Source organism: Heterocephalus glaber, unplaced genomic scaffold, assembly GCF_053883595.1.
Source record: "Heterocephalus glaber isolate CG9 unplaced genomic scaffold, H.glaber_assembly_v1.0 deba00001472, whole genome shotgun sequence".
NCBI lineage: Eukaryota > Metazoa > Chordata > Mammalia > Rodentia > Bathyergidae > Heterocephalus > Heterocephalus glaber.
The window spans coordinates 58,554,965-58,570,422 of record NW_028258315.1 but is presented as its reverse complement, the minus strand read 5'-3'; the positions used below and the strand labels follow the sequence as shown (position 1 = coordinate 58,570,422).

Sequence of the window (15,458 nt, the reverse complement as noted above, 5' to 3'; positions counted from 1 at the left end):
TGGACTGATCAAACTTGCCTCTCAGACTGGTGGTCTTTTCCTCCAATTACAAGATCTAATCAGAAAACGATCCAAATCCTTTTTCATTGGGCACCTTCGCGCCCACTCTAACCTACCCGGCCCACTTGCAGAGGGCAACCGCTTAGCAGACCTAGCCACAAGACCTCAGGCTTTTGCCTATTCAATAAATACTGATGCCCCCAGTCCGATTGACCAAGCACAGAAGGCACACCAATTCCATCATCTTAATGCTCACACGCTTCGCCTTATGTATAAGCTTACTAGAGAACAAGCTAGACAAATTGTTAAGGCCTGCCCTACGTGCACTCTGCACCTTCCTACACCTCATCTGGGAGTTAATCCTCGTGGCTTGATTCCAAATGCCCTATGGCAAATGGACATCACACATTACCCTAAATTTGGAAATCTTAAATATATACATGTCAACATTAATACATATAGTGGATTCATATTTGCCACCCTGCAATCTGGGGAAGCTACTAAACACGTCATTGCTCATCTCCTCACTGCCTTCTCAGTGCTTGGCTGCCCACAACAAATTAAAACAGATAATGGTCCTGGCTATATCAGCTCTGGCTTCTCCAAATTTTACAAACAATTTACAATAACACATATAACGGGAATCCCATATAATCCACAGGGACAAGGCATTATAGAAAGGGCTAATCTCACACTTAAAATTACTTTAGACAAAATAAAAAAGGGGGAATGGTATCCTACTAAGGGGTCTCCTAGAAATCTGATATCACATGCACTATTTATTCTTAACTTCTTAAATTTGGATGCCAAAGGTTTATCTGCAGCCAATCGTTTCTGGCAACCAGAGACGCAACGACAATTTGCCTCGGTGATGTGGAAAGACCCCCTGGACCACTCATGGCACGGGCCGGATCCTGTACTTATCTGGGGCTGAGGATCGGTGTGTATTTACTCCAAGGAAATGAAGTCAGCCAGGTGGCTCCCAGAACGCCTAGTAAAACAAGTTGATAGGTGTGCTGATGATGCCGATGACCTGACGTTGTCCAATCTTAACCAGTTAACAATGGCACCTACAATTACAATCTAATAATCATCAAGAGTATAGTATAATTCAATCTGGCTAGTTATATTTGGGTGCACCCTAATTTTACACACTGTCTTATATGTTTGTCTATTGTCTGTTGTTTGTGTTTGTACAGTTGAGCTCAATATGTTCCTTCCTCTTCAAAGGATATTCGCCTATTGTTAAATTGACTTATAGATAATATTATTAAACTAAAGACATGCTTTTCTTCCCAGGTTGTTAATTGATCAAAGTACCACTGAAATTTATTTTATGAAAGTGACGTGCATTGTTACCCACACGCAACAATCAAATTACAATTAACAGTTATAAAATAAAAAGATATATATTCTTAATTGTTTGTCAAAACGATTATAGATGGGAACTCCCTTTGATGAATATAGAAGTGGCCACCCAGAAAATGATTATTCTGGTCTTAATTCATTAAAGGGACCCCCTAGTAAATTTTATATTATATAATCTTATGGGAGACATATCACAATGAATATTATCTAAATATGTTATAAATTGATTGTATTGGTTGTCCTTGATATTTAAGCACTAAATATGTTGTTACAAAACGTTCATATTGGTTAAGTTCTGAATATGTTATTGTAGCATGTCCACATTGGTTATCTTCAAAAGCTTAATCAGGGTAGCTTAACTCTCTTATTCACAGTCTAGCCTTAAATGAACATTGCTGTTTTTATGCCAACAAATCTGGGATCGTCAGGGGAAAAATTCGCGAACTTCAGGAAGATTTAAACAGATGACGACAAAAATTCACTCAAAATCCCCTCTGGACTGGCCTCAATGGTTTCCTCCCTTATCTCCTCCCTTTGCTGGGACCCTTATTGGGTCTACTCTTGCTCATTTCTTTAGGGCCCGTACTTTATAACAAAATCATGGCCTTTCTTAGAGCCCAGATAGAGGCAATAAAAACAGCGCCCATACAGGTCTACTATAATAGATTGGCAATGGCTGAGCAGGACGAATGTCGGACCATCGATTAGGTCCTTGCCGTGGCGAAGTGTTCTCGCCCCACCTGGTGAGTGGGCTGGCAAGCCAATGACGGGCAACTGAGCAAGCGTGCCATGCAATGAGAGAGCCCTCGTGTGCCGCCTAAGACAGGTGCCAGAGCCTTGATTCTCTGGTTAACCGATGACGGGTAAGGTGCATGGTGCAGACACGTGTGTTGCTCTGACCCAAGACAGGCTCAGCCCCCGCAGGCTTGGCTCTCCTGACGCCTTTCTAAAATTATAATTTTAAAGGGAGGACCTGTGGGGGGCCTTGCCCCCCCGCTAGAACTCTTGAGTGCCTTTTACGGACATATCCGGGCCTGCTGCAAATCTACCCGGCAACAAGGAAGTAGCCCCAGTACCCTCCTCTTGCTCCTCCCCTCTAGCCCTACGGTATATATGTTGTAACAGCTTCTGCAATAAACGAGACTTGATCAGAAACCTGTCTTGTCTCCATCTCTCGTGTCCCCTGTCCCCTCTCATCCTCGCTCCCCCTCTACGGTCTCCGTTGACTTACCCGCGGGCCGGGACATGTGTGTCCTACTTATTTCACTTAAGAGTATGGCCTCAATATGCATCCATTTAGCTATAAATGTCTCTAGTTCCTCATTCTTTATGGCTGAGTAGTACTCCATTTTATTTAAAAAAAAATCTTTATCCAGTTTCCAGTTGATGGGCACTTGGGATGTTTCCAAGATTTAGCTATTAGAAACTGTGCCACTATAAACATGGGTGCACATATATCTCTTGGTGTGATTCTTTTAATTCTTTTGGGAAGATACACAGCAGAGGAATAGCTGGGTCAAATGGAACCTTTAGCCCTAATTCTTTGAGGTATCTCCATACTGATTTCCACAGTGGTTGCACCAGTCTGCACTCCCACCAACAATAGGGAAGGATTCCTTTCTCCCTACACCCCTGCCAGCATTTGCTATTGGGTGATTTCTTAATAGCAGCCATTCTTTCTGCGGTGTAGTGGAATCTCGGTGTTGTTTTCATGTGCCTCTCTCGAATGACCAGTTATGGTGAACATTTTTTCATATATTTATTTGCTGCTTTTACTTCTTTCCCTGAGAAATGTCTGTTCATTTCAGATGCCCATTTTTGAATTGGGTCTTTGAATTTGGGGGTTCTGATTTGTCCAGGTCTTTATATATTCTAGATAGTAGTCCTTTGTCTAAGGTACAGTTGCTATTTTTTCCCCTCATTGTAGGTTGTCTCTTAGCTATGTTGGTGGTTTCTCTTGCAGTGCAGAAGCTTTTTAATAAGATGAAATCCCAGTTGTTGATTCTTTGTGCTAGTCCCCATGCTACTGAGATTTTGTTCATAAAGTCTTTTCCTATGCCAATGTCTTCAAGAGTTCTACCCAACTTATCTTCCAACAAGCTTAGTGTTTCTGTCTTAACACTAATCCACTTTGATCTTAGTTTAGTGCATGGTGATAGATATGGTTCTAGTTTTAATCTCTGACAGGTTGAAATCCAGTTTTTCCAACATCATTTATTAAATAGGTTATCTTTCCTCCAGTGAGCATGGTTGGCTCCTTTGTCAAAGATGAGGTGGCTGAGTGTGTCTGGAGTTGTTTCTGCATCTTCTAATCTATTCCACTCATCTTCAGGTCTGTTTCTGTGCCAGTACCATGCTGTTTTTATCACAGTAGATTTGTAGTATAGTTTCAGGTTGGGGATTGTGATACCCCCAGCCATGCCTCTGTTGCCTAGAATTGCTTTTGCTATTGTAGGTCTCATCTGGTTCCAAATGAATTCTTGGATTATTTTCTCTAATTCTGTGAAATATATTGTTGGAATTTCAATTGACATTGCATTAAATCTATATAGTAGTTTTGGAAGTATGGCCATTCTCACTGTATTGGTTCTTCCTACCCAGGAACAAGGGATGTCCTTCCATTTTCTTATATCTTCCTCAATCTCCTTTTTCAGAGTGCTGTAATTTTCTGTGTAGAGGTCTTTTGCTTCCTTTGTTAGGTTGATTCCTAGATATATCATTTTTTTGGATGCTATTGTAAAAGGAATTGTTTCCCTAGTTTCTCTCTCAGTGAGTCTGCTATTTGTGTATAAGAAGGCTATTGTTTCTTGAGTGTTGACCTTATATGCAGCTACTCTACTGAATCTGTAAATTAAGTTGAAAAGTCTTTTGCTGGAGTTTTTTTGATCTTCTATGTAAAGTATCATATCATCAGCAAATAATGACAGTTTCACTTCTTCCTTTCCTATCTTTATTCCTTTTATTTCTTTCCCTTTTCTAATTGCTGTGGCTAATGTTTCCAGAACTAAATTGAACAGGAGTGGTGATAGTGGGCATCTTTGTCTTGTTCCTGATTTTACCATGAAAGTTTTCAGTTTTTGACCATTAAGTATGAGGTTGGCTATTGGTTTTTCACAGATAGCCTTAATCAGGTTGAGATAAAGACCTTCTATTCCAATTTTCTGTAGGGTTTTTTTTTTTTTTATCATGAATGGGTGTTGCATTTTTACAAATGCCTTTTCTGCATCTATTGAGATGATCAGATGGTTTTTATCCTTGACTCTGTTAATATACTGTATTACATTTATTGATTTGCGGATGTTGAACCATCCTTGCATCCCTGGGATAAATCCGACTTGGTCAGGGTATATGATCTTCTTGATGACTCTCAGTATTCTGTTTGCCAGTATCTTGTTGAGGATTTTTGCATCTATGTTCATTAGAGAGATTGGCCTGTAGTTCTCTTTTTGGGTTGGGTCTTTCCCTGGTTTTGGAATGAAAGTAACACTTGCTTCCAGGAATGAATTTGGAAGCCTTGCTTCCCTTTCAATTTCCTTGATGAGTTTAAAGAGTAATGACAGTAGTTCTTCTTTAAATGTCTTGTAGAATTCAGCAGTGAATCTGTCAGGACCTGGGCTTTTCTTTGTTGGTAAATGTTTTATTACATATTCAATCTCACTCATTGTACTTGGGATGTTTAGAATTTCTATAACTTCTTCATGTAACTTTGGCAATTAGTATGTATCTAGGAATCTGTCCGTTTCTTCTGTGTTTTCCATTTTATTAGAGTATAGGTTCTCGAAGTAGGTATTGTTGATCCTCTGGATTTCTGCTGGGTCTGTTGTGACTTCACCTTTTTCATTCTTAATTGCATGAATTTGAGCCTTTTCCTTCCTTTTTCTTTTTTTGATAAAGTAGGCTAAAGGTTTATTGATTTTATTTATTCTTTCAAAAAAACCAACTCTTTGGCCCTACCAAAGTCACGAGTTGCACGGAACATGCCTAATCACCCTGCAGCAGACAGGCAGCCACCTGGTTCCACACTACAAAGACACAGAGGACACCGGACCACCAGACCACGGTTCTGAGTCCCGCTGCTCCTGGACCAGAGGAAGGGGCTTCCAGGCAACCAGCCCTCCTGCAACTCGCAGCCCAGAGGTAGGGGCCTCTGAGCCACCATCCCACTGCTCCTGGTCCAGAGGAAGGGGATTCCCAGGCACCATACCTCCTGCTGCTCCCAGCCCAGAGGAAAGGGCTTGTGGGCCACCATCACTACTGCTGCTCCCAGTACCTGTCAAACCGCTCCCAGCTCAGAGGAGGTAATCCATGCAGGTGGCAACAGCACCCCCGTCCAGTAAAAATGAGAAAACACATAAATAAGTCTCAAAACAAGACTTTCAGATCACCTACAGCAACCCCAAAAGGGAAATGAGATGGAACACTCTGATACTCAACCACCTGGACCCACTGAACTGGCAACAAAAGGGGATCTGGAAAAAATGAAATCAGAAATAATTTCTCAGATAGCAGGAGAAATTGTGCTCCTAGTGCAAGACATGATTACTAAATCTAGAGAGGAGCTGAGGAACATGATGGAATCCCAACATAGGAAACAAATGGAATCCATAAAACAGATGCAAATAGATTTCCAGGACATGAAAAACTCCATGGAACGTCTACACAGCATAATGAGCCAATGTGAGGACAGAATTTCAGATATAGAAGATAAGATTGCAATTAATGACCAGGAAAAGAAAAATTGCTTCAAAAGTATAAAGGAACATGATAAATCAATCCAGCAGCTGCTAGATGATGCAAAGAAGAATAACATAAGACTGACTGGACTCAATGAAGAAACAGGAGAGAGTGCAGATGACATGAAAAAAACTCTTTGCAGAAGTAATGGCAGAAAACTTCCCAAGCAGGGGAAAGCAACTTGACATACAGATAAGTGAGGCATATAGGACTCCAAATAGCCTTGATCAAAAAAAAAAAAAATCTATACATAGGCATATAATTGTCAAGATTCCAGAAACTCAACAGAAGAACAAAGTTCTACAAGCAGTTAGAGAAAAGAAACAAATCACATACAAAGGAAAGCCCATCAGAATCACAGCAGACTTCTCAACACAAACCATCAAGGCAAGAAGAGCTTGGAGAGACATATTCCAAGCCCTAAAAGAAAACAGCCTTCAACCCAGATTGATGTACCCTGCAAAACTATCTTTCAAAATTGATGGAGAAATAAGATACTTTCATGAGAAAGAGCACCTTAGGAACTTCATGAATAACAAACCAGCACTCCAAAAAATTTTACACAATAGCCTAGGAACAGACATTGAGGATAACAACCCCAGGAAGCAAAGCAGAATGAACCCATCTGGCACAACAAGAAATTAAATGTAAAGGGGGAGAACCCAACAACAAGAAAAAGTCATGGCAATGACAAGTCAATACATTTCAGTTATAACCATCAATGTTAATAGTCTCAATTCACCAATCAAAAGAAATAGACTGGCAGAATGGGTCAAGAAGCAACATCCAACAATATGCTGCATACAAGAAACACACTTAATTCAAAAGGAAACTCATAGAATGAAAGTAAGAGGGTGGAAAACAATACTCCATGCAACAGGAACCTGAAAAAAAGCAGGAGTAGCTATCCTCTTTACAGATCAAGTAGATTTCAAACCAACACTGATTAAGAGAGAGAGAAAGAAGGACACTACATCCTTGTAAAGGGGACAATCCAAGAGGAAGAGATGACAATCATAAATATCTATGCACCAAACACTAGTGTGCCCAACTATATAAAACAAATACTAACAGACATGAAAAGTCATATATGCACTAATGCAATTGTAGTGGGGGACCTCAACACCCCACTGTCACAAATAGATCAGCTAGACTAAAAATAAGTAATGAAATACTAGAACTCAATCAAACTCTTGACAAATGAACTTAACAGATGTTTACAGAGTCTTCCACCCCACAAAATCAGAATACACATTCTTCTCAGCTGCACATGTGCACGTGGGTCATTCTCCAAAATAGACCACATACTCACACATAGAACATGTTTAAGTAAGTGCAAAGGAATTGAAGTTATCCCCTGTATATTATCAGACCATAGTGTGATGAAATTGGAGATCCATAGCAAAAGAAACTGGAAAAATTTCATAAACATGTGGAAATGGAATGACACACTTCTGAATAACCAATGGGTCACAGAGCAAATTAAAGAAGAAATCAGACAGTTCCTTCAATTAAATGACAGTGACAATACAACATATCAGAATCAATGGGACACAATGAAAGCAGTCTTACGAGGGGAATTCATAGCAGTGAATACGCATATTAGGCAAACAGAACGAGCCCAATTAAACAACCTGATTCTGCAACTCAAGCTTCTAGAAAAAGAAGAAAAGGACAACCCCAAAGCTCATACAAGGGAGGAAATTATAAAGATCAGAGGAGAAATCAATGCAATGGAGACTAAGAGAACGATACAAAAAATCAATGAAGCCAAGAGTTGGTTCTTTGAAAGAATCAAGAAAATTGACAGACCCTTAACCAACCTTGTCAGAAAAAGGAAAGAAAAGGCCCAAATCCATGCAATTAGGAATTAAAAGGGTGAAATTACAACATTCCTTGCAGAAATCCAGAGGATCATCAATACCTACTTCCAGAACCTATACACCAATAAGATGGACAACACAGAAGAAATGGACAGATTCCTAGATACATATGAATTACCAAAGTTGAACGAAGAAGACCTAAAAATTCTGAACAACCCAATATCAACCAATGAAATTGAAAATGTAATTAAAAACTTATCAACTAAGAAAAGCCCAGGCCCTGATGGCTTCACTGCTGAATTCTACAAGACATTTAGAGAGGAACTACTGCCACTACTGTTTAAACTCTTCAATGAAATTGAAAGGGAAGCAATACTCCCAAATTCATTCCTGGAAGCAAGCATCACCTTGATCCCCAAAGCAGAGAAAGACCCAGTTGAAAAGGAGAACTATAGGCCAATCTCACTAATAAACATAGATGCAAAAATCCTTAATAAGATAATGTCAAACAGTATGCAGAAGATCATCAAGAAGATCATACACACTGATCAAGTGGGATTCATCTCAGGGATGCAGGGATGGTTGAATATACACAAATCAACCAATGTAATACATTATGTCAATAGAGCCAAGGACAAAAACCATATGTTTATCTCCATAGATGCAGAAAAAGCATTTGATAAAATCCAACATGCATTTATGATAAAAACCCTACATAAAATTCGAATAGATGGTCTCCACCTCAAACTGATAGAAGCCATCTATGAAAAACCAACAGCCAATATCATACTAAATGGTCAAAAACTGAAATCCTTCACACTCAAATCAGGAACAAGACAAGGATGTCCACTATCACCACTCTTGTTCAATATAGTTCTGGAACCATTAGCCATGGCAATTAGACAAGAGAAAGAAATAAAAGGAATAAAGATAGGTAAGGAAGAAGTCAAATTGTCATTAGTTGCAGATGACATGATACTCTATAGAGAAGACCCCAAGAACTCCACCAAAAGTCTTCTAGGCTTAATAGCCAAATTCAGTCAAGTAGCTGGTTACAAGGTCAACACACAAAAATCAATAGCTTTCCTCTACACGAATGTCAGACTCACTGAGAGAGAAATAGGGCAAATAATTCCTTTCATAATAGCATCCAAAAAATGAAACACCTAGGAATCAACCTAATGAAAGAAATCAAAGACCTCTTCTCTGAAAACTATGGCACTCTGAAAAGAGAGATTGAAGATGATATCAGAAAATGGACAGACATCCCCTGCTCCTGGTTAGGAAGGATTAATTTAGTGAAAATGGCCATACTTCCAAAACTGCTATATAGATTTAATGCAATTCCAGTTGAGATCCCAGCAGCATACTTCATGGAACTTGAGAAAACAATCCAAAAATTCATTTGGAACAAGAAGAGACCCAGAATAGCAAAAGCAATTCTAGGTAACAGAGACATGGCAGGGGGTATCACAATCCCCAACCTGCAACTATACTACAAAGCTATTGTGATAAAAACGGCATGTACTGGCAAAGAAACAGACCTGAGGACCAGTGGGACAGATTAGAAGATGCAGAAACAATGCCAGACACACTCAGCCATCTCATCTTCTACAAAGGAGCCAAACACCCTCACTGGGGGAAAGATAGCCTCTTTAATAAATGGTGCTGGAGAAACTTGGTTTCAACTTGTCAAACACTACAACTAGACCTATATCTCTCACCATGCACTAAACTAAAATCAAAATGGATTAAAGATCTAAATATTAAAATAGAAACTCTGAACCAGTTGGAACAGAGGTTAGGTAGAACTCTTGAAGACATCGCTGTAGTAAAGGATTTTATGAACAAAACCTCAGTTGCCCGTGAACTAGCACAAACAATAAACAAGTGAGATCTCCTTATTAAAAAGCTTCTGCACAGGAAGAGAAACCACCAGCAGTGTGAAGAGACAACCCACAATGTGGGAAAAAATCTTCACCTGCTCTTCCTCAGACAACGATCTACTGTCTCGAATCTGTAAAGAACTTAAAAAGATCAGACCCCTAAATTTATAGACCCAATCTGAAAATGGGCATCTGTAAATGAACAGACATTTCTCAGACAAAGAAGTAGAAATAGCAAATAAATACATGAAAAAATGTTCAACATCACTGGTCATTCAAGACATGCAAATGAAAACAATGCTGAGATTCCACCTCACTCTGGAAAGAATGGCTGTTAGCATGAAATCAACCAATAACAAATGCTGGTGGGACTGTGGGGAAAGTGGAACCTTGCTCCACTGCTGGTGGGAGTGTAGACTGGTGCAAGCACTGGGGAAATCAGTAAGGAGATACCTCAATGAACTAGGACTGGAAGTCCCATTTAACCCTTCTATTCCACTGCTAGGGATCTTCCCCAAAGAATTAAAAGAATCATACCACAGTGATATATGTGTACCCATGTTCATAGCAGCACAGATTGTGATAACTAAAACTTGGAAACAGCCCAAATGCCCATCAACTGGAGACTGGATAAAGAAAATTGGTGTTTTTTTTTTTTATAAAATGGAGTACTACTCAGCCATCAAAAATGAGAAATTAGAGACATTTATAGCCAAGTGGATGCACATTGAGGCAATACTCTTAAGTGAAATAAATAGGACACACATGTATAAATACCAAATAGTTTCTCTGGTGTTAGAAACTGAAAGTGTAAATAAGGACTACAATGTATAATAGGCAATGTGAAATAGGAAGAAAAGGGGCAAAGGGGAAGGAAATGGGAGGGCTAGGGGAAAGGATAGAAGGGAATGGGATTAATATGAGAAAATGGAAAAATAGGAACAACATCTCTGTAAATAGGGAGGAATGAGGGGTTGAAGGGAGGGCTGGGAAAGGGTGAAAAATAAGAACCAAGAGAGACTATGTAAAGGTGCAAATTTCCAATGATGAATGTCATTATATTGTACATGTAAAATGAACCAATGATTAGAATGAATAATCGATAATGCAAAATAGGAAGAAAAGGTCCAAAGGTGTAGGGGTAGTGGGAGGGACAGGGGAAAGGAAAGAAGGGAAAGGAAAAATGCTGAGAAATGGAAAAAGTGGAAATAAAGTCTTTGGGGGAAAAAATAAATGGGGAAAAAATAAAAACCAAGATGCATTATGTAAAGGTACAATTCCCAATGGGAAATGTAATTGTGTTGTATAGCTAAAATGCACCAATAAAAGAATTTAACACCACCATCAAAAAAACCCAACTCTTTGATTCATTAATTTTTTGTATCATTCTGTTAGTCTTCATTGCATTGATTTCTGCTCTGATCTTTATAATTTCCTCTCTTCTATGAGCTTTGAGTTTGTTGTGCTCTTCTTTTTCTAGGAGCTTGAGTTTCTGCATTAGGTTATTTATCTGAGTTCTCTCTGTTCTCCTAATATGGTCATTCATCGCTATGAATTTTCTGCATAGAACTGCTTTCATTGTGTCCCATAGATTCCTGTATCTTGTACTGGCATTATCATTTACTTGTAGAAACTGTCTAATTTCTTCTTTAATTTCCTCTATGACCCGTTGGTTGTTCAGGAGGGAGTTATTCAATTTCCATGTGTTTGTGGGAGTTTTGCGGTTTCATATGCTATTGATCTCCATTTTTTTTGCACTATGGTCTGATAATATACAGGGGATAACTTCAATTGTTTTATATTTACTTAGACATGTCCTATGAGCTAGCATGTGGTCTATTTTGGATAATGACCCATGTGCAGCCGAAAAGAATGTATGTTCTGATTTTGTGGGGTGGAACACTCTGTAAACATCTATTAAGTCCATTTGTTCAATAGCTTAGTTCAGTTCTAGAATTTTGTTTTTAATTTTTTGCATAGATGATCTGTCCATTGATGATAGTGGGGTATTGAGGTCCCCCACTACAATTGTGTTAGTGCTTATTTGGTTTTTCATGCCCATTAATGTTTGTTTTGTATAGTTGGGGGCATTCGTATTTGGTGCATATATATTTAGGATTGTCATCTGTTCCTCTTGGATTGTTCCCTTCACAAGGATGTAGTGACCATCTTTGTCTCTCTTAATTAGTTTTGGTTTGAAATCGAATTTGTCTGCAAATAAGGATGCTACCCCTGCTTTTTTTCTGGGTTCCTGGAGGCACGGAGAACTGTTTTCCATCCTTTTACTTTCAGTCTATGAATTTCCATTTGAGTTAGGTGTGTTTCTTGTATACAGCATATTGCTGGATTTTGCTTTTTAATCCATTCTGTCAGTCTATTTCTTTTGATTTGTGAATTGAGACCATTAACATTGATAGTTATAATTGATAGATATTGACTCATCCTTGTCATGTTTTTTTACTGTTGTTGGCTCTTTTATTTCTCATTTTTTCCCCCATTCCCTTTAATTTCTTACCTTGCTTGGTGGCTTCCCTCTGTTGGGCCTCATGGAGTTGTGATCTTCATCATCTTTTTCTAAGATATTGCTTAGAATTGTTTGGTGTGCTGGTTTGGTGTTCATGAAATTTCTCAGGTGTTCTTTGTCATGGAAGTATCTAATTTCCCTACCAATTTTGAAAGATAATTTTGCAGGATACAACAGTCTAGGTTGAAAGTTATTTTCTTTCAGGACTTGAAATACTTCACTCTAGGCTCTCCTTGATTTGAGGGTTTGTGTTGAGAAGTCTGCCATGATTCTGATGGGCTTTCCTTTGTAGGCAATTTGTTTCTTTTCTCTAACTGCCTGTAGGATTTTGTTTTTCTGTTGGATTGCTGCTATATTGACTACTATATGTCTAGGTGTAGATTTTTTTTATCATGGCTAGTTCGGGTTCTATATGCCTCACTTATCTGTATGTCCAATTCTCCACCTCTGTTAGGGAAGTTTTCATCTATTACTTCTATGAACAGTCTTTTTTATGCCAATGGTACTTTCTCTTGTTCTTTTGTGGACTCCTATCAGTCTTATGTTATTCTTCTTTGCATCATCTAGCAGCTGTTGGATTGATTTCTCATTGTCCCTTACTGTTTTTAAGAAATCTCTGTTTTTATAGTCCTTAACCACAATCCTGTCTTCTATATCTGATATTCTATCTTCAGATTCCCTTAATTTGCTCTGACTGCTTTCAATGGAGTTTTTAATCTCCTGAAAATCTGTTTGAATTTGTTTCATGGTTTCCATTTCTTTCTTATCCTGGGCATTCATGGCTTCCAGCGTGATTCTGAGCTCATCTATTTTTTTTTATCAGTTTCTGTTCTAGAGCCTCTAATCATGTCTTTCACTCTGCTCTCCATCTCTGTAGTTATCTGGGAGATTATTTCTGCTTTGAATTTTTCTAGAGCCTCATTCATCTGTTTTGTTACTTCCTATGCTATCAGTTTAGCATGTCCAGGTGGTTGATTGTCAGACTTTTCCACCTCGTTTCCCCCAGAATTTACCTTTTGTAGGGTGGAAGTCTGAGTTTGTACCTTGCTTAAATGCCTTCTCATTTTTGTTTTTGGTACTGTCCTTGGTTTGGTTCCTGGGTTGATACTTTGAAGTTGCTTATTGTAAGTATCTTTGTTGATGTATTTAGAACCCTTATGGAATGATTGCTTTTCAAAGATTTTTTCCAGATATAGCTGGTCTTTAGGTTTTGAGTCTCTAATGGCTCTGAGGCTATCTCATTTTCATTATACCAGGAAGGACAGCTGATTAGATCAATCACAACACCTTAGCCTAAGTGATACAATCAGAAAAACAATATCATTAAGTACTTCTTAGAAAATGACTATTTGTGGTAGTTAGTAATCTATCACCTTTAAGTGTGTGAATTAAATAAAAATCAAGGACCAACCCAACATATGTTTATAGTGAATAAACTCTTCAATATAGCGAATTTACCCTTTGGGATGGGGAGTCAGAAGGAGTCGGGGAGGGAGTAATAGACAGTAGAATTATAGGGGAAGGTTAGCAGTGAGGCCAGAGGGCACAGGCAAGAGAAGGAAAGAGAGGAAAAGAAAAATAAAGAAGAAATACAAATTAGGGCCAGAACATGAACACAAAGCAGAGATGAGGAACAATGTGGGACAGCAAGGGAGCAAGGCAAAGAGAGAAAGAAAGAAAAGAGAAAAGAAAAGAAAGAAAAAGAAAAAAAAATTTGAAAGAGTTGAAAAGAAGAAAAAAAATTAAAACTAAGAAAAAAAAGTCATAATTTTGAAAATAACAAATAAAAGATAAAAATGAAGGGCCTGCTTCAGTGTATGTCTCTGCTGTCACAATAGACAACATGGGTAGCAGTGTGCAGTTATAAGTCAATGAGTCTCAGCAAGCCAGTAGCAGACCTATGAGATTCAGGCAGATTTCTGGCTACAAGTCCCAAGTTGAGCTCCCTGTCCTCCTGCAGGGTTGAACTCTGCAAAGTTCTATTGCAGGTTCCAGCTGCCTTTCCCCTGAAGATAGTCCAGGTTCCAATGGGAGTTGATGTTCCCTCCAACTTACCAAGCACAGAGGTCTGGTGTGCCTTTATTGTAGAGATTCTCTTCACTTTTCCAGTGGGCTTCAGTTTTCATCAGGGAGCCTGAGAGAGGCCCTCTCTCTGTTGTTCACTTCTGCAGCTCAGGACAACGGCCTTTATATCCTCCTGTGCCTCTGTAGTGTGGAACCAAGTAGCTTCACAGCCAAGAGACCAGAGGCGGGGGCGGAGGTATTGGCCTGTTGTTGGAGGCACCAGTGCAGCTAAGCTGGCGGCTGGTGGGCATGCCCGGGGAGGGGGGGCGGTCCTCACTGTTTCCTGGTCGCAAGTGCTAATAGCTATTGTTTCTGGAGTGAGCTGGTATCTCAGCATTGTTTTAATTTTCATCTCTCAACTGACCAGTGATGTTGAACATTTTTTTCATATATTTATTTGCTGTTTCCTCTTCTTTGTCTGAGAAATGTCTGTTCATTTTATGTGCCCATTTTTTGGATTGGATCTTTAAATTTTGGAGGTCTGATTATTTTTGTTTGTTTGTTTGTTTGGTACCGGGGATCGAACTTGGGTCCTTGCACTTGTGCAGCAGCAGGCGGTGAAACCACTGAGCCAAATCCCCGGCCCAAGGTCTGATTATTTTAAGTTCTTTATATATTCTAGATAGTAGATCTTTGTCTGAGGAATGGCTGGTAAAAATATTTCCCACTCTGTAGTTTGTCTCTTCAGTTGGTGGTTTCTTTTGCTGTACAAAACCTTTTTAAAAAGATAAGATCACAGTTGTTGATTCTTTGTGATATTTCCTGTGTGATTGGTGTTTTGTTCATAATGTCTTTGCCTACACCTGTGTCTTCAAGAGTTCTACCTATTCTCTCTTCCAGTAGATTTCCTTTTCTCTCTTCTAGTAAACATCCAGTAGATGTTTTAATATTTAGATCTTTAATCCATTTTGATTTTAATTTAGTGCATGGTAAGAGACATGGGCCTAGTTTTTGTCTTCATCATGTGGAAAGCCATGTGGTATGTGGAAAGCCAGTTTTCCCAGAACTACATATTAAACAGGGTAACTTTCTTCCAGTGAAGGCATTTGGCCACTTCGT

The 15,458-nt window shown here is 39.0% G+C and overlaps 1 protein-coding gene across 1 annotated transcript in view; it reads left to right on the top strand.

The window, feature by feature from the left end:
* Sumf1 (sulfatase modifying factor 1) overlaps positions 1–15,458 on the top strand; it is a 671,842-nt gene that overhangs the window by 564,168 nt on the left and 92,216 nt on the right. The gene's annotated exons all lie outside the window — the stretch shown is intronic.